Here is a 20,000-nt window from a genome sequence, read left to right on the forward strand (position 1 = left end):
AAGGGTGCCTTGCTTGAACCTAACGTGAATTGGTCTTTGAAGTTTTTTCCTTTGACAGATTGGTCCTTTGGACCGGAACCCTCTCTTCACCTCAGACCAGATGGGCCAGGTGGTTGAAACCGTATGGGGAAGAAACCAAATCGGTTCTTCTTATCTGAAAAGCCCTCCGACTGAATTGTCGTTCAAAAGAGGCCAGCCACTTTCTGATCTGCGACTGAAGGACGGGTCTCCGTGAATTGGTGATCAATCACGTGGGCTCAGGTAAGGTGAATCTACTTTTTCCTGTTTTCTGTTTTAGATCAGGGACTAGATGTGTATTGTTTTTGTTAGACTGTATTTTTCTTACAAGTCAGGGACAAAAAAGATTACTGTCTTGTCATAGATCAGGAGAAAGAGAATAAGTAGGCAGTCATTCTAAAGAGACTATAACAAAATCCGTGGTACCACATTAAAAAATAAGAGAAGTTACGTAACGATAAAAGGGTAGAACAAAATGGGTAATAATTGCACAAAAAGACCCCAAAATACACTAACAGAAGACGCAAAATGCATGCAGTCACAGCACGCCGACAATATTAAATATTATTCAAAATGGGTTAATAAGTACAAATTCGACGGAAAATTAGAAAAATCCTCGCTTATCAAACTTGTCAAACAGCTCAAAACTGATTCCAAAGGTCGGGTAAAAAAGCAACGTAAATTAGGAATTCCTCAGGCACACAGGTGGATTGAGGAAGTAAACCGTAGGGAACAAAAGAACAAAAATTCAAAAGCAATGTTTTTAGATAAGGAGGACAATAACTTAGTAATAGCATCAGCACCTCCGCCTCCCTTACCGGAATATGAAGCAAGTGAACAGGTTTGTCCACCCTCACGATATCCTGTAGTCACTAAAGATAGAGGCATTATGAAAATAAAACCGTTTATTAGAGATCCCATCGAGACCAGGTCTTGAACAAAGGCAGGTAACTCAAATGAAGGCATCGGGTTATGGCAAATGGTTAAAAATTCACGATCTATAAATGAAGGAGAAGAAATATGCCCACTTATAGAAGTACCCAACCCTCAGGCAGGTCAGGACAATTAGGACCCAACTATTTTAGTGTATAGACCTTGGACTCTGGAAGACATCCGGAAAGCCACTGAGGGAATTCCCCATCCAAAAGTTAATTTTAGAAAATTCTCTGAAGACTTACAAGGAATGAGGCTGAATTATAACTTGAACGGAGAAGACGTAGAAAAGGTGGTTAGACAAATTGTTGGGCCAGATTGGCATATGACTAGTGGGAACTGGAATCCCCGTGATGCTGCACAAAGACCCCTCCCACATAGCAGTGCAGAATTAGATACCAGAGTAAAAGGTCTTACAGACCGCATCTCTGAAAAATGGAAACCTAGGGCAGACTGGACTTGCATTAATCAATGCATCTAACAAGAAGGTGAAACTATTGACTGGTATTATGCCAGACTATTAGAGTGTTTTAATAACCACTGTGGAATGCAGGTTCCTGAAGATCAAACACAAGATTCTCCATATGAACAGCAGTTAAAGAATGCATTTTTAAAGGGAAGTATTGCACCTATAAGCAGTTTTATTACAAAGCACATGGTAGATCATCATACAAGCAGATTACAATCATTATTTGAATATGCTCGACATGCCGAAAGGCATTTTAATAGCAAAAAGAAAAAGAAAGCTCAAATATTTTCTGTAGAAGATGGAGCAGAAGTTTATGTAGTACAGTCTGGGAAAAAGGGCAAGAAAAATGCACAGGGAAACAAACAATCTGATCAACGATCAGAGGACTTTGAAGGGCGAAATAAAAGGGAAGAATGTTTTAAATGCGGTAAAAAGGGACATTTGGCAAGGGATTGCAAGAAAAACAAGAAGGCAACAACGGAAGACAAGGAGGGTGAGGACTAACTATATGGTAGTCAGGAATCACTAGATTGGGCTAGCGAAGAAGGGACAAATGAGAATGTGATAGAGGGAGTAGAGGAAGTGCAGGAAGTTAGTGACAAAGAAGAAGATGAAATATTAGACCTAGCTTTATTGAGCTTGGAGCTCTATTTAGCAGACATGAAACCGGAAGTTACACTCTTGGTAGAAGGAAGGGAAGTCAAATTCTTGTGTGACTCGGGGGCATCATGAACCCTGATACATCCCTCCAAACTGCCAGAAAACACAGAGACACCTGATTACATACTGGTCAAAGCAGCTAATGGACAGCTGTATCGGGAGCCACTCTCCCGTAACATTGCAATAAGTGATCCAGTTTCAGGATTGACACAAAAAAGGAAAATTGTTGTTTCTGCAAAATGCCCAGTAAACCTCTTGGGCAGAGACCTCATGCAGCTATTTGGTATAGCAGTAGTCCCAACCATGCAGGGTATGGGAGCACAGCGACAAATTGATACCTTTGCAGTGCAATCGGAGGGTGAAATGTTTTATTGGTACAGCCAGGACTTGGTTATGACTGGTCCAGGGACTGCAACTGAAGAGTTAATGAATGTAGCCATCAACAAATTCCCCTCCCTTGACATTGATAAGCAACGACTGTTGCACTGTACCCTGTATTATTGTAATACACCAGGACCTGATAAGGAATATGAGCAAGAATTATTTAAGAATCATGCAAATAGATTGATATTGCATAACCTGTACTGGGACACAGAAGAGAACAGTGTAGCCAGCTGTTCATTGCCCCAGGAGTTCTTTGCACTTTATAAATCAAATCGATTACCACATGTTAGCTTAACCAAAAACAGAAATATAGAATGGGCAGACCTAGGAGAAAAAGTCACGAGATGGGAAAAACAGACAGAGCTACAACTGTCAGAACAAGGAATACAAATATAGAAGTTAAATTGGATAACTCAGACCAACCCAGCTGTGCACATACAGTCTGGTGAGGACAGCTGATTGACACTCCTGTTGAAGGAGGAAGAAAATGCCTTACGAAATATACCAGAGACCCTCTGGTCAACAGGAAAATCAGATGTAGGACTCATTCGTACAGCGGGACCAGTTACTATCACGCCAAAGTCAGCATTCATACCACAAAAAAGACAGTATCCCTTAAGAAAAGATGCAGAGGCAGGGATAAAGCCTATTATAGCAACCTTACTTAAAGGAGGGGTACTAGTAGAATCTCCTGATTCACCAAGTAACACACCCTTGTTTCCAGTCAAAAAGGCAAATGGAGAATGGCGTATGGTCCAAGATTTACAAGCTGTAAATGATGCAGTAATACCAAGGGCACCCACGGTGCCAGACCCACACACCCTGTTGAAAGATTTAAAACCTCAGCAGAAGTACGTTTCTGTGGTAGATATCAGCAATGCATTCTTTTCGATACCGATACACCCTGACAGCCAGTATTGGTTTGCATTCACATTTCAGGGGAAAAGGTATATATATACATGACTACCACAGGGATATTGTCAAAGTCCAACAATATTCTCACAGGAAATGGCAAGCAACTTGGCAGGATTCACCCCACCAAGAGGCAGTCAGATTTTACTTTATGTTGATGACATCTTACTGGCAGCCCCACCTAGCAGGATTGTAGAAAATATACCATAGCACTTCTACAATTCTTAGCCACTGAAGGACATAAGGTAAATAAGAATAAACTGCAGCTTTGGAAAAAACAAGTTAAATACCTGGGATATGTAATATCCAAAGAAGGCAGAACATTAGATGAGGACAGAAAGGTAGCAATTTTGCAAGCACCAAAACCCACTACCAAGAAGGAAATGATGTCCTTCCTGGGTACAACTAATTTTTGCCGGAGCTGGATTCCAAACTATGCTTTGGAATCTGCACCACTAACTGACCTTATATATAAGAAGCCTATGGCACTGCAGGATTTATTACAATGGACACCAGAAGCAGAATCTGCTTTCTGTAAACTGAAGCAGTTAATAGCGTCCTCATTAGTTCTGGGGTTACCAAACTATCATAAACATTTTTTCCAGACTGTAGATTGTAAGCAGGGTTACATGACATCAGTACTGACACAACAGCATGGGGATAAGCGATGCCCCATTGCTTACTATTCATCATAACTAGACCCAGTGGCACGATCCTTACCCCACTGTGTACAAGCAGTAGTTTCAGCTGCAATGGCAATACAGGATTCAGCCTCAGTAGTCTTGTTCCACCCTCTCACTTTGAGAGTGCCTCATGCAGTCGCAATTATTTTACTTCAGGAAAAGGTGGCATATCTTTCCCCTACTAGGCATCTTTCCTGTATGACTATATTGTTGAGCCAACCTCACATGACAATTGAGCGATGCACAACTTTAAACTCTTCCACTCTGCTCCCAACCTCTGCAGATGGTACACCGCACCGCTGCCTGCAGGTAATTGAGCAAATGACACTACCTAGAAAAGATCTCACGGATGTCCCCTTGGATGATGCCAAGGTGACATACTACATGGATGGCTCCTGCAAAAGGGGTCCTACAGGACAGAACCTAGTAGGATATGCAGTAGTTTCTGATACTGGGATTATAGAAGCAAAACCTTTACCACACAACTTATCTGCACAGGCAGCAGAATTGATTGCCTTGACATGGGCATGTACCTTAGCAAAGGGTAAATGTGTAAACATTTTTACTGACAGCCAGTATGCTTTTTCTACTGTACATGTTTTTGCACAACAGTGGAAAAACTGCGGAATGATAACATCTACTGGCAAACCTATAAATCATGCACAGTTTATTTTAGATCTTTTAGAATCTATTCAGTTACCTCAGAAAGTAACCATTTGTAAATGCACAGCTCACACCAAGCAACAAGATAGGATTTCAAAAGGTAATGCAAGAGCTGATACAGCTGCAAAACAAGCAGCTACAGAAGTATTTCTTTTAAATGAGGAATTACAACCCTCTGAGATTTTAGACTTAGAAATGTTAAAAACAATGCAGACACTCACTATGCAAGCTGAAAAACAGCGATGGGTAAAACGAGGAGCAATTCTCGAAAAGGGGCTGTACATCTCTAGAGAAGGGAAACCGATACTACCATCTAATTTGTTTAGATATGCAGCTTTGTTGAGCCATGGGCAGTGCCATGTCTCAACAGGGGGGGGTGGTACAGCTGGTGAACCAGGTGTTCACAACGTATGGATTTACAAACTACTCTAAAAAATTTTGTTTGACGTGTCAGATTTGTAACAAACATCATGCACAGGGGGCGTTAAAGCCCAAGCAAGGGAGTTTCCCTACACCACAATATCCATTTCACATTATCTGTATGGACTTCATAGAATTGAACAAATGTGAAAATATGAAGTATTGTCTTGTCATTGTAGATATGTTTTCCAGATGGGTGGAAGCCTTTCCAACCAAAAATCCAGATGCAGCCACAATGGCAAAAGTACTTGTCAAAGAAATCATCCCTAGATTCGGCATTCCAGAAAGGATCTACAGTGACAATGGTACACACTTTGTAAACCAAACCATACAGCAGTTAAGTAAGCATTTTGGTATTTCTTTAAAAAATCACTGTGCATACCATCCACAGTCTGCAGGGCTAGTTGAAAGGCATAATGTTATATTAAAAAACAAACTGAGAAAATTAATAGTTGAGACAGGAAAAAACTGGTTATACTGTTTACCCCTGGCACTGTTGAGCATGAGAACTGTCCCTACAGCAAAAGGATTGACTCCTTTTGAAAAGTTATTTGGAAGGGCTTACTATACACCCCAGTGGAAACTTCTCATGTCATCAGACCAGGAAGCTGATTTTACACTAGCTGAATATATGAAGAAAGTCATGAATTCTAAACATCTGTTGCAGTCAAATTCTGTTTCAGATAGAAAGCAAACCGAGACATCAGAAGTGGCAGTAGTGACACACGGGGACTGGGTGTGGATAAAAGTTATCAAGAAGAAGAATTGGTCATCGCCAAGGTGGGAAGGTCCTTACCAGGTGCTTCTTTTGACACCCACTGCAGTCAAGATAGCAGAGCGAGCTTCGTGGATCCACCTGATGCACTGCAAACTTGTTAAGAACTTTGAACTGGACAAAAATCTTACCTCTCCATCGGGGCCCTCAGCACAAAGTCTGTCTACAAAGGGGGGGTCAGATCAATAGGACTGATCCATCTCAACCCCAGTGAAGAAACCATTGATGCTGGAGATCCTATTAGGGCAGAGAGTAAGAACACGTGTCTGAAATAAAGATGACAGGATTCAGTAAGATCCAGATGTACCTATTCAGAAGAGTCAGAGAAAACAGGAATGCAGAACAACCATTTCCTCAGAAGTATTGCATAACCATCCTGCTGACTGTACTAGTGACAATAATCTATTTGTTGTGGCCATTCCTTTTTTCAGCCACACAAACTGGACTGAACAAGCATGCAGAGTTGTACGCAGAGTGGCACCCAAACTTCAGCACTTACCAGGCAATCAAATATGTGTATGCTGAGACCTTCAATGTTTCGAATTGCTGGATTTGCACAGCTTTGCCAACAGAATACGGGGGGGTTATTGTTAACTTCAGTCCCCCTAGGAGCCAACAAGACCCGGAAAAACTTAGTCTATTATACATCAGATGTCACATCACAAGATAAAGTAGCATTGCACTTGTCTGTTCGACAGAAGGGGACTGTGTTTTTACAAAAATGATACAGTTCAGGTGGGTTGGAGCAATTGCAATGTGCCTGTTCCTTATAGATGCTACAATAAGACTGATAACACAGGGTCATATTGCAACACAAGCTATGATTCATTTGTTGAAATGATGCATAGGACAACTGATGAAGTAAAACATAACGCTGACCTTTATAAACAACTGTCTATGATAGACAAGAAAATGTTTCATCCAGAGCCAGGACATAGTAAAGTTACTACCAAAGTAGAAGACTGTTATTTTGTATGTGGTAGGAAAGCATATAAGTGGTTACCTGAGAATTGGTCCTGCAGTTGTTATTTGGGGTACCTGGTTCCGGCCATACGACACACAGCAGTTTTACCTCAAGGGAAAATCCGGAATGTTTGACGAGAAATCAAGAGGCCTGTCAATCCAGTGGGGCAAATCAATGTGGGCTGGAAAAACCATCTTGCTGTGAGCTTAGGGAAAAATGGACTGTCACACATGGACTTGGGTGATACCATCATTTCATGGGTAGGTGTATTGCCAGCATATGCAGCAACAAAATCAATCTGGGAACTGAGAAACTTGTCTAAACTTCTCAAAATAATGAGTAATGCAACCTTTTCTGCCCTAGAATTGGTGACTGATGAACTGACTGCCATGAGAACTGTAGTGCTTCAAAACTGCATGGCTCTCGACTTCACCCTAGCGGTGAGAGGAGGTACATGCTCTTTAATCCAGGAAGAGTGCTGTTCATATATTTCTGACCACAAACATGAGATAGACAATCATCTTGAGGTAATTCAGTAGGTGTCAGCCTTGACCAAACCAGGACCAAATCCATTGATGGACTTTTTCCAGAGATTGTATGGGGGGTGGGGCAGTATCCTGATGAACATCCTGATTGCCATCTGTATAGGAATGGTCCTACTGATGGTATGTGTGTGCTGCTGCATCCCCTGCATGAAAAGACTGATTAAAGACTTTATAGACATGTCAGTTTCAGAAACCTTATACCAAGGTGCTGAACTTGAAGAATTGCTGAAAAACTGAAAATGCTTTCATAACTGAATTACTCTCTTAACTGCAAATCCTGAGTAGGAAGAGGTTAGGGGAAGAAAACTTGTTTATGCTTATCTTGAAAGTAGAATAAAAGTATTAAAAGTGGGGAAATGTTAGAAAAATATGTAATAGTAATATACATGCTTAGTGCATTTAGTGCATTTGAGATTTAAAAGGATTAAAACATTTATTCTGTTCACACTGCATGAATCTGCATGCCATTAGAAACTTAACAAGAAGCATTCTGTTTCTGCTAATGTCAGCAAATAACAAAAGAAGTAATTCATTTCTGCTAATGTCATGAAAATTAACAAAAAGATATTGATTTCTGCTTATGCCATGAGAAAACATGCAGCTGCTAGAAGCTACTGATAAAGAAAGCAATAGATGCTTGAAAGTTTAAACCGTAGTCAGCATTACTTGTTCTAAAGCTAGAAATGTACCTTGAATCTAGGTAAAATGTAACACATGTATTAGAACAGTACAACAGAAGAATTGAAATGCTGAAATGGACTGACATAAACCCAAGGCCAGGTTGTTTTTCTCAAAATGTTTTGCAGAATGACAGATATTTTTAACTTGGTCAGCAATAAGTCTAGCAACATTTTCTGTAGAAGATACAGAAAGCTGTTTCTAACTACATCAGCAATAGAATGTAACATTTTCTATGTGACAGGAAGAGAACTGTATAAATATAACCTACTAGTCGTTAAACATTTAGACAAACCTTGTGCATACATGCTTTGTCTCCTTGCTGCAAGTAATAAAGGGTGCCTTGCTTGAACCTAACGTGAATTGGTCTTTGAAGTTGTTTCCTTTGACATAAACTATTATGTAGACAAGTAGATAAGTTATAACATTTAATGCTATGGCAATCTTGTACTGAACTTTTGCAGCTTATTTCCTTTGAAAAATGAGCTAATACCTTTGCAGTGCATGAGGCATTGTGATTATGTGTAGATGCTGGGAAAAAGACAAATCAAAGCATTGACCTTGAGGTGAATTTCTTAGCATCCATGTCTCAAACTCATAATAAGCTGGTTATGATCAACGACCACTCATAATTTTCTCTCTTATGGTCATCTATCAATGAAGTTAGTATACTGAAGTAGGAGAGTGAAACTCCCATTATTGTGGGAGGGGGTCACAGACCCAATTGTTATGCTTATTATTCTGTAGTCCCTGCTTTGACAGAATAGTGCATGCAGTTTTAACTTTTTTTGTCCGAAAGTGGCAGCAAAGTTGTACTTTTGTTCCATTTAAATGTCACTGATTAATGTAAAATGATTAGTGTACTATAGACTATGTGTTACTTTTAATTTTGCCATTGGAATTATTCTCTTCTTGAAAACATGTAATATTGAAGTCATATTCTGTTTATTTGAGATTTTCTTGGTTATATGAGTGGATGTGGCTTATGTTTGAGGATCTTAGTCTTGCTATGATATACTACTAAGCTTCTGAGTCAATATTAATGATTCTTTTATTTTTTTTTTTTTGAAAAGCTTTGTGATTGATCGGATTCTTGCATTTGTTAATTGGGCAAGTGAACTGGGTCATGTATCCCTCTCAGCTGTGAGACAGGCCACAAGAGGAAAAAATATATGAAAGTAATATAAAATGTGTATACATTATAAGCAGATGAAATACAAATTTTTACAATTAATACCAAAAGCAGTACTTTTATCAGGTATCTTATAACATTATAAGGAGATTAAAACATCAGCTTTAACAGTATGGTACTCCAGACATTGACAAAATGATGCCATCAGGGAATTTGTTTATGCAAAATGTTTAGAAAATAACATACTTACAAAGCATTGCCAAAGTAAAGGTGGCAGAAAAAGCACTTTGGTTCATAATGCTTTTTTAGGCAATGCCAACCTGATAAACCTACAGACATAATGAAACTAGCAAAGAAAAAGATGAAAGTGTTATTGATCAATGCTAGGATTCTAAACATCAAATTTACACCCTACAAGACCTTCTCGCCCTGGATGACACCAACAACAGTGCAGTGACTGATAAATGGATTAAAATGGCACAGAGCACTGCAACTGTGCAGCACTACAATGCTTTCCACACATTTAAACCAGCTACTACACCGGAGGAAAAAAAATCTTCATACAAAGGAGACTCACATGAAGCCGTGATACAAAAGACCTTCTTCATATTCAAATAGCCATCAAAGAAGTCCTACACTATATAATAGTTACATTTGGTTAGGGATTGGCCTTATCCACCCCCATGGTCGATGATTATATATTATCTGAAATGATACTAACTGGGACCATACCATAGAGAATTTGACGGAATCCATGCATGGGATAATGCCTTTAGGAACTGCCTCTGTCTATTAGTAGTACAAGCTGCAGAACTCTCTCTCTAACACAAGGAAGCACAATGTCTCTGTACAGGAAATAGATTCGCTCAGTATTAAACTCAAAACCATTTTCCTAAGTGATCTAAACTTTCCAGCTATAGACTGGGAACCTATACTACCTCAAGTGAACAAGCCCAGAGATTTCTGGACTTTGTCAATGCAAATGCCTGCAGCAGTATGTCAGAATACCCTCTAGGGGGAATAACATCTTGGATCTTGTTTTTACTAATATGGAGGCATCTTCTGCACAAACTCATCATTTTTCATGTCTAACCATAAAGTAGTCTACTTCACAGTAAAAGTGAAACCAGAGATCCATTCCACTCAAGGTACCTTGAAACATTTAAGAGAAACTACGTACTAATATGTGATGCACTGGAAAAACTTAAAATCCCAGACTAACTCATTTAACTCTACTGCATACACAGAAATATACACTACCACACTATACAAGCATGCAATCAGCTTCATAGTTGCAGCTGTATCTTGTAGAAACAAGAGCAGGACAAACCCAGAAACAAACCTACATGGTGGAGCCATAATATCAACAAACTTTACAATAAAACAAAAATAATTTGGGCCAAAAGTAAGAAGATTAATTCCTAGAATGTTAAGGCCCTCATCACTGAAATAAACAAATAACTCAGGAGCTTATTAAAATCCTGCCCAAGGCCAAGTTTGAGGCTAAAATAGCTACCCCAGCCAAAAACAATCAGAAGGCCTTTTTAGTTATGCTCATAATCTCAAATGCAGAACACAGCAATGTGTTGAGACTACAATTATAGTGAACCTGATATCTGATAAATGTATCTCTTACCCCTCCCCTCCATCTGCCTCTCAAGATATACCTGAAAATGGTTTTTGTCAGCTATTACACAATACCATGTCTTAAAAGTGCTATCAAAAGCTAAAAGTACTGCATCAATGGGTCCTGATAATATCCTTGGAAGCAGAAGAATTGCTGGCTCAACCAGCACCCTGGTACTCTGAACCAGTGCACTACACTCTCAACTTTTCAAGTCTTTCCTTCTACTGGCACACCGACCAGGTGGACAGATACATGTCATACCACCACCTCCTGCCCCAGCGATTCAGATCCCATTTCTGTGCCCTGACCCCAACCCTCCTTCTACTTATTTTATTAAAAAAAAAAAATTTCTTTTAAACTGTAGCAGTCTGCTACAGTATACACGCTGCCTGCAGACGGCAATATGGCACTCATATTTTAATTAAAAAAAAAAGAATATTTATTTTTAAGCTGTAGCAAATGGCTTGCTACAGTTTATATCCAGCCTTCAAGGAGCACTACAGTGGTTAGGTTTTAGTTAACAAAAAAAAGCCTCTGGCAAGCAGTTGCTACAGTTTAGAGCACACATGGAGTGCTACAGCACTCAAGTTTGACTACAAATGCAATACGGTTTTTAAAAGCCAATCCTGCTTTAGAGAGCGATTGGGATTGGCTGATCGTACCTCCAACACTTTGAGCCCAGGACAGTTGCACCTTTCACTTCATCCTAGCTACCCTACTGCCTGGATGCATCTTAAATAGCATGAAACCCAATTTTGCCACACCTGTAACACTACTGTTCAATCTCAGCCTCCATACAGGTTTTGTACCAAGCAAATGGAAAACAGCTACAGTCACTCCCCAGTATACAGGAGGATCTTCCACAGACCCAGGCAATTACAGACCCATAAGTCTGACCAGCCACATATGCAAAAGCATGGAAAAGATAATCTTGGAAATAATCAATCATTCAGGCCATAAAGAACATCCAAACACTGGCTCCACCATAGTTTCAATTTGTCAGTTCAGGTCATGATTACTCAAGCTGGTGGACTTTTTTGAAAATATCACCAAAGCAATGGATGAAGACAAAATAGTACACAAAGCTTACCTCAACCAGGCCAAAGCTTTTGATACGCTTTCCAAATGAGGCATAACAGAAAAGATAAATAAAATGTGAATAAATCCTTATGTCCCCTACTGTATTGACAACTGTGTCATAGATAGGACACAGGAAATCAATGTAGTGGAAGTTACCTCGACAAAGAGACCAGTCATCAGTGGAGTCACCTAGGGTTCTGTACCTGACCTCTCCTTATTGGCATTTACTCTTTGGAAGTAATAATACCAAAGAGCTGTGGCTGACTATGTTTGCAGTTGACTGTAAGCTAGGAGCAATTACTGAATTCCCAAATGATATAGCCATCCTGCAGGAAGTTTGTCCCAAATAGATAGATAACCAAAGCTGGAACAACAAACTACAAATACCAGAACAGCGTACTACGGCAACTAATAACTGAACTATTAGTTGCCATAGTATGCTGTTCTGGTATATTTCCCAAATAAATAACTGGTAGCACAATTATGGACTGAAACCAAATGCCAGAAAATGCATTATTGTACAATTTGGGAAGTCATCTACCCTGTGGAACTGCCACATTGACAATACACCTCTAAGATTTGGCCCAGTTTGGGATTTTGGAATGTATATAGATTTTGGGTGGCCACAGTGGTGCAGCGGTTAGCCCTGCTGCCTTCCAGCAAGAAGTTCTCCTGTTTGATCCTTGGCTGGGGTGCCTTCTGTGTGGAGTCTGCATGTCCTTCCTGTGGTTGCGCGGGTTTCCTTTGGGTGCTCCGGTTTCCTCCCACATCCCAAAGACATGCTGTAGGTGGATTGGACACTCTAAACTGGCCCTAGTCATGAGGGCGTGAGTGTGTGTGCTTTCTGTGGAAGGTTGGGCTCTGGGCTGGCAACTCAACACAGTAAAAATCCACTGAAAATCATGAGCGGACAGGTGATCCGCTGTGCTGACCCCTAACCGGGAAAAGCCGAAAGAAGAAGAAGAAGAATGTATATAGATTTTGACCTAACATTTGACCAACGTGTCCATTGTCATAAGAAAGTCCTTCTATATTGCACAGCTTATAAACAAAGGGATTGTGTCTAGATCTAGGGATGTCATTGTCTCCCTTTACATAGTCCTCATTAGGTCACTCACCAAGTATAATGCCCCCTTTAGCAGGTATCTGTCCGGACACACACAACCGGAACACCCACAGACATATCTTGCTAAAAGGATACAAGGCCTAAACAACGTGTCCTACACGGACTGACTCAAAGCCCCATCACTATACCCTGTATCCTACAGTCTGTGAAGACTTGACCTGTGTCTGGCATGCAAGTATCCTCCAACTCAATAGTGGTGGATTTACTGCACATCAGCAAGCCAAATGGAGTCAGAAATATTGCATCTAGGGATCTAAACCTCTTCAACATCATCAAAAGAACAGTTTGATGGAGCAAGGGTATCTCACAAAGGATACTATTGCCCTGCAAACAAAACAAAGCCCATCCCTCTCTGTATTCAGACACAGCTTGGATACTGAGCAAATCTATTTCCTGTACAGAGACATTGTGCTTCCTTGTGTTAGAGAGAGAGTTCTGCAGCTTGTACTACTAATAGACAGAGGCATTTCCTAAATGCATTATCCCATGCATGGATTCCGTCAAATTCTCTATGGTATGGTCCCAGTTAGTATCATTTCAGATAATATATAATCATCGACCATGGGGGTGGATAAGGCCAATCCTTAACCAAATGTAACAGATTAATTCAAACACCAAAGGGAAAATGGCTAGGATTAAAATGTCCCATATGAGTATCTAACCCAGTACTTAGCCATGAATCTTTGAGACACAGAACACAGAAAAAAGGAGAATAGTTAATCTGTGTGTGTGTGTGTGTGTGTGTGTGTGTGTGTGTGTGTGTGTGTGTGTGTATATATATATATATATATATATATATATATATATATATACATATGGGTCTACTTCGTAACAACGAAAGACCATAAGACCGAAACCCAGAACAGCGGGACGAAAACAATGAATTTGATGTTATGTGTTTTTGTTATAGCTTTTGTTCTCTGAGTGTATTTCTGTGTGTTGTGTGTGTGTGTTGTGACTGTGGTGTGTGGTGATGTGGGTGTGTGTGTGTTGTTTGGTGTGTCTGTGCTGTCTGTCGGTGGAATATTAAAGTAGGGGTGAGGGGGGGGCCTATCACTATCTATAGTGTAGGTAGTTGTTTGTGTGTGGTGTGGGCAGTTGTGTGTGTGTTGTGTTGTGTGTGTGTTTGTGTAGTTGTGTGGTTTTGGTGTTCTGGGGTTTTTCGTTGTTTTTAGTCATGGTGTTGTTGGTTTGGTCTTTCTGTTCTTTCGTTGTTTAAGAATAAGTATATAGATATATATATATATATATATATATATATATATATATATATATATATATATATATGTTAATGGGGGAAGAAAAGAAGAGAGAAAACTAGAAGTTTAACAATAAGCATGCTAGATTAATCTGAACTATGAATTTCTGAAATATTTACAAGAGTAGGATTCTTCTATAAATGCTTGATAATGTATTCCTAAAGTTGGAGAAGTTAATTGAATTTTTAATATTTTCTGAAAGACTATTCTGATTTGCTGGCATGCTTTTCCTGAAGCTTTTTCCTACTACTGTTGTTATGAAGTGAGGGTCATCAAGTGTTAAACATCTTCCAATATGGAAATTATAGGAGAATTCCTAAAATTTTACACAGCAGAATAAATTTATGAATGCATATATATGGGTCCCTGTCATCTCTTTGAAAGCAAAATGGCCGAACCTATTCCACTGAAAACTGATTCCATACAACAGTGCAGAAGTATACAAAAAGTATGCAGTGGTGTCATTTCTTATTATAGGAGTTATTAGAGAAGCACGGTATATGTGGAGTGCAATGGTCAAGATCGTGTTGTAACCCTCAGATCTGCAGATTTCTGTGTTTGCTCTCCAGCACCGATTCACCATGCGTGTTTTTTTCTTATCTCTGTGGTTGTGCAACCATAGAATTAGTATATATAAATAAAAGGGATGTAGTAGGCACAGGGGGGACAAGTCATATTTTTAAGAAATATTTCTTGTGGTGAAAGTTTTCAGTGAAATGGGTGCAGCCATTTGAGTTTCAATTAAATTACATTGACCCATGTATCTCTCTCTCTCTCTCTCTCTCTCTCTATATATATATATATATATATATATATATATATATGCACATGTGTGTACGTGTGTGTGTGTGTGGGGATTCCCTATTAGACTGTTCATTTGTGGCTAAGATGGACCTGCTTAATGACGACTTTCTTTTGTTGACATTGCATATGATCGACAGTTGTATGATAAACAAATCCCAAGGGAAGGAATATGTCTCTTCCCCAGTGATCATGAGATCTCAGAGTTAGATACATAATTAGTGGGGGGGGGGCTTTCCACCTGCAAAAAGTACACACTGTTTTGCATGTTGCGAGCATCAACCTCAGAGAATCTACAGTAGAGTGTTGAAATGTTTTTGTCAACATTAAGCAAGACAAATTTGTTTGGTTTGACTATTTGTGGTGTATATATGTACAGATAAGATATAAAAAACACAAACATATGCACACATATATACATATGGAAGAAAGCGAGAGAAGTTGTTGGGTAAATACATACATGTATATATGTTACAATGCATATCATGATGTTGCTATTTAACCATATAACATATCATCAAGCCAAATATACTGAACAGCATTTTATTGATTAGCAGTGGACAGGATGGGCTCCCATTCCCCGCATGACAGATGTTTAATCCTGTTCCAGTGGTTCAGTGAAACTGTATTCAATGATTTGGGCTTGATGGTTTGAATTTTTTGAAATGTGAAGTTCTAACAAGTTCAGTGGGATCAAAATTCTCTCTCTCTCTCTCTCTCTATATATATATATATATATATATATATATATATATATATATATATATATATATAATATATATATATATATATATATATATATATATATATATATATATATATATATATATATATACCAATGAGATAGAGCGATATAGATATCTATGCTATAACACAGACCTCACATCAACAAAAACTCAGAAGTGAGAACGTTATGGACTGTTACTTTGTGGGAGTGTGGTACAGTGGGTATTGGGGTTTTGCCCTTTTCTCCACTGTAGTGTGATCTCAGATGTTGTATATATAATCAGCAGCGGGTGTTGAGGGTTGGGGTGCAGGAGGGCAGACAAATAAAAGAATATTTTCTGATTTTTTCGTAATGTGGGTTTGGTGTTTTAACAAAAGCTCTTCTAACATTCAATATTTAGGCAGGCGTCCATACATGTCGGTCACCTGCATTTTGTCAAATGCCTTTTTTCCCAAAAAATACAGGGGATGTGGTTTAGTATTGATAGTTTGAAAAGCAGAGTAGTAGAAATGTCGATAATGGGTAATGTTGAGACAAATAAGAGGGGTTGAGTGTGTGTGTGTGTGTGTGTGTGTGTGTGTGTGTGTGTGTGTGTGTGTGTGTGTGTGTGTGTGTGTGTGTGTGTGTGTGTGTGTGTGTGTATATATGTGATTAGGGTTAGGGTCAGGGATTAGAGATGGATAGGTAATGTATTTCTGTGTGTGAGTTTGCGCATTTTACACTTAGGGTCAGTGTTAGGGTAGGGGATAGATACAGCATTGTTGTGTATGTTTGTCAATGTTTGTGTGTCTTGTGTAGTGGTAGTGTTACAGGAAAGGTTTAGGGTTAAGGTTGAGGGAAGGCACAGCATTAAAATCTGAGTCAGCACCCATTAGTAAAGTGGTGCGGGGGTTAGATCATCAGGGTTCATCTACGAGTCCGCTGCTGTTCATACTTGTGATGGATTACATTAGCAAACAGATCAACAAAAGCTGTTGTATGCAGACAATGTGGCAGTACAAGCAGACTGAACAGGAAGTTTAATAAATGATGATGGACTGGATGGAAAAACTGAAGGCACGCCGGGTAAAACTGAATACACACAAGGCAGCTGTCACGGCAGCAAATAGGGATACTGGAAAAATCAAATGAAAAAAGAGGTGGATGGGAATATAATAAAACAGGTTAACAGCTTCATGTATGTAGAGGGCTGGTTTGTTGATAAGGTAAGTCTGAAAGAAGAGGTCAAAGGTAGAATTAGAGGTGCTACAGCCAGCTGTGTCACAGGGGGCAAGCCATGTTTTTAGAATGCATTTCTTGTGGAAAACGTTGTCAGTGAAATGGGTTAAGCCATTTGAGCTTCAATGAAATTACACAGACTCATGTATCTCTCTGTGTGTGTGTGTGTGTGTGTGTGTGTGTGTGTGTGTGTGTGTGTGTGTGTGTGTGTGTGTGCATGTGTGTGTGTATGCATGTGTGTGTGTGTGTGTGTGTGTGTGTGCATGCATCTATAAATGCTAGTGATGACACAGAAATGATAAAGAAGCTGCAATAAGGAGTACAAGACAATGGTGAGTCTAGTCATTTCTGTATGGCACAAAAATTGGTACACTGAAATCAGCAATTGAAGAAGCTAGAGCAGATGAGATGAAATGTCTGAGATGAGTGGCAGGACCCACTTTGTGGGACAGAAGAACAAATGATGAAATCAGAGCAAATGCCACAGTCATTCAAATTCCAGCAAAGGTGAAAGAGAACAGAATATGGTGGTTTGGATGCTTATGTAGATAATGACTAAGTGAAACATTCCTGTGGGTGAGACTAGAAGAATCTAAGAGAAAAAAAAGGGTGTCCAGCAAAAAAAAAGATGTATTGTGTGAGAGAAGAACTGTGACATTCAGACAGAACTGTCAAATGTATGTAAAGGGACAAAAAATAGAGAGGCGGTAACATTGATATGATGCCCCAATGTCACGTAAGAAAAACAGGTGATGATGATGTGCTTGAGGTCATTTCCATGTCACAATATTAAACTTAGAGGGCACTGCAGAATATATATGCACAAATGTTTGTCATTGCATGTAGAAGATAGAAAGAACAATGCAAATGCTAACTGGACATAGATTGTAAATGAAAGTATAACCAGAATTACTTTATATGACTTAAATTATTAATACAAAAACTTGCCTTTCTAAATACAATCAGATGTAAATGAATACAGACAAGTGAAATATATGTATTAGAAAATATTTGTTAAATGTACAAAATAAAATCAAGCTTGCCTCTTTCAAAAATTCAGACTGAATCAATGGTACTTTATGTATTACATGTGTATGCACTCTTCTGACATTCCAACCAAGCATTTTTATACATATATAATATCACCTTAGGGGTTGGCATAATGGTCAGTGTGCTAACCCTATGAACACAAGATGCAGAGTTTGATTCTGAAGTGGGATAACTGGTTAGCATGGGCACCGGAACCATGGTTAGCCCCCTCACTTTTATAGTTGCAAGCATACCTCCCAACCGTACCTTCATTCCTGATTTTGTTTTTAAACAACTTTTCTTTCACACATTTGAGCTGACGTCATCGGTGATGTCAGCTCCAGTTGTCCAGCTGGCTGTTTGAATGAAACGGCTGCGGGGGCAGAAACACAATGGAGTTGGTTGCTTATTTCTGCTCTCCGATGGAACGGAGGTATTTCTGCGCCTGAGCTTTTTCAAACGGAGGTATTGTCGGGTTGGAGGTATTTCTGCTTTCTGTGCCTGAGCTGCAGAACTTATAGAATGGAGGTATGGGTATGGAGATTTCCTTGTGAACGGTAACTAAAGCTGAACAGTGTGTGTGTGTGTGTGTGTGTGTGTGTGTGTGTGTGTGTGTGTGTGTGTGTGTGTGTGTGTGTGTGTGTGTGTGTGTCAAGGTCTGCATTTACATGTGTTTTTGCATACATTAGTATGTATTTATTTATTTATGTCTTTTAGAGTAATGCACTGATCAATGGTGAACATTTGCAGGCACAGCCAGGGTGAGAATTCACAAATTTAGAAGAAGTAAAGATATACATATATATATATGCACACTCAAAAAAGAGACTGAGATTTATAGATGGTGGCATCAGCAGGGTCAAGCTAGCAAACTAATGACCTTCAAGAAGCTTGAATGCTGTTACCTCACATAGATATTTTCTATCCTTCATATAGTCATTCAGATTTTTTATTTAAATATTTGTTTTTACATGACACTGCCACAAAGATAGCATTTCAAAGGCAAAGTAGACTCTTTGCAATGTATTTCTCTCTCTTTTGCCCTGTTGTTCACATGTTGACACTACTACATGTTTGTTCTAGGCACAGCGTTTCAAACAACAGTAAGTTTGTCACTGCTTTGGAAACAAAGATAAATGTCCAACTGAGTTATCTGTATACAGTCGAGTAAAGAGATATCCCTAGCAATCTTTCAGAACAGGTCTACTTATGTTGTCTAAATCTCTGCACTTTCTCAAGCTGCATAAGATGCATGGTGAGAAAGGGGTATAGGTAAAAAGAGCCTAAAGTCCCCAGCCACCACCACTTGCAAATTTACGCCTCATATTTTTGTTCTATTCCTCATTAAATCTGTGTTTTTTCAGGATTTGTATGGCAAATCGTATCTGCATTTCAGACTTCATATTCTTCAGAAAATAAATGGTAACACAAAACCTTTTATTCTAGCAATTTTCTAAGTTTACAAGATCAGTATTTGAAAATTGTCCCTGTTTTGGGGCTGTATTCCCCTGTAACTGGCTTTGTCCAGGTTTTTTGTCCTAAGACATTGAGACCTATGATGAGAAGTGAGAACGGAATTCTATATTCCCCAGTTATTGGCTTTGTCCAGGTTTTTTGTGCTAAGAGTGAAAGCTATGGTGAAAAGTGAGAACTGAATTCAGTAAATGATAGCCATTTAAGTTTCAGTCTTCCTGTCTTTCAGGAAACTGCTGATTTGGCATAGTGGATGTTGCTCTGACTGTAGTGGACAGGGTCTTGGGTTCAAGTCTTGGCAGTGAAACTCAAGGTGGTAACAACTTTTTATTTTAGCAACTTTCCAAAATTATACAAGCAATGTTTAAAATGTGTTCCTGGTTTTTGGCCTTTTGCCCCCCCCAAAAAAAAAAACTGAAATTGA

This window comes from Protopterus annectens, chromosome 9.part0 (genome assembly GCF_019279795.1).
Source record: "Protopterus annectens isolate FY-2018-M chromosome 9.part0, PAN1.0, whole genome shotgun sequence".
Taxonomy (NCBI): domain Eukaryota; kingdom Metazoa; phylum Chordata; order Ceratodontiformes; family Protopteridae; genus Protopterus; species Protopterus annectens.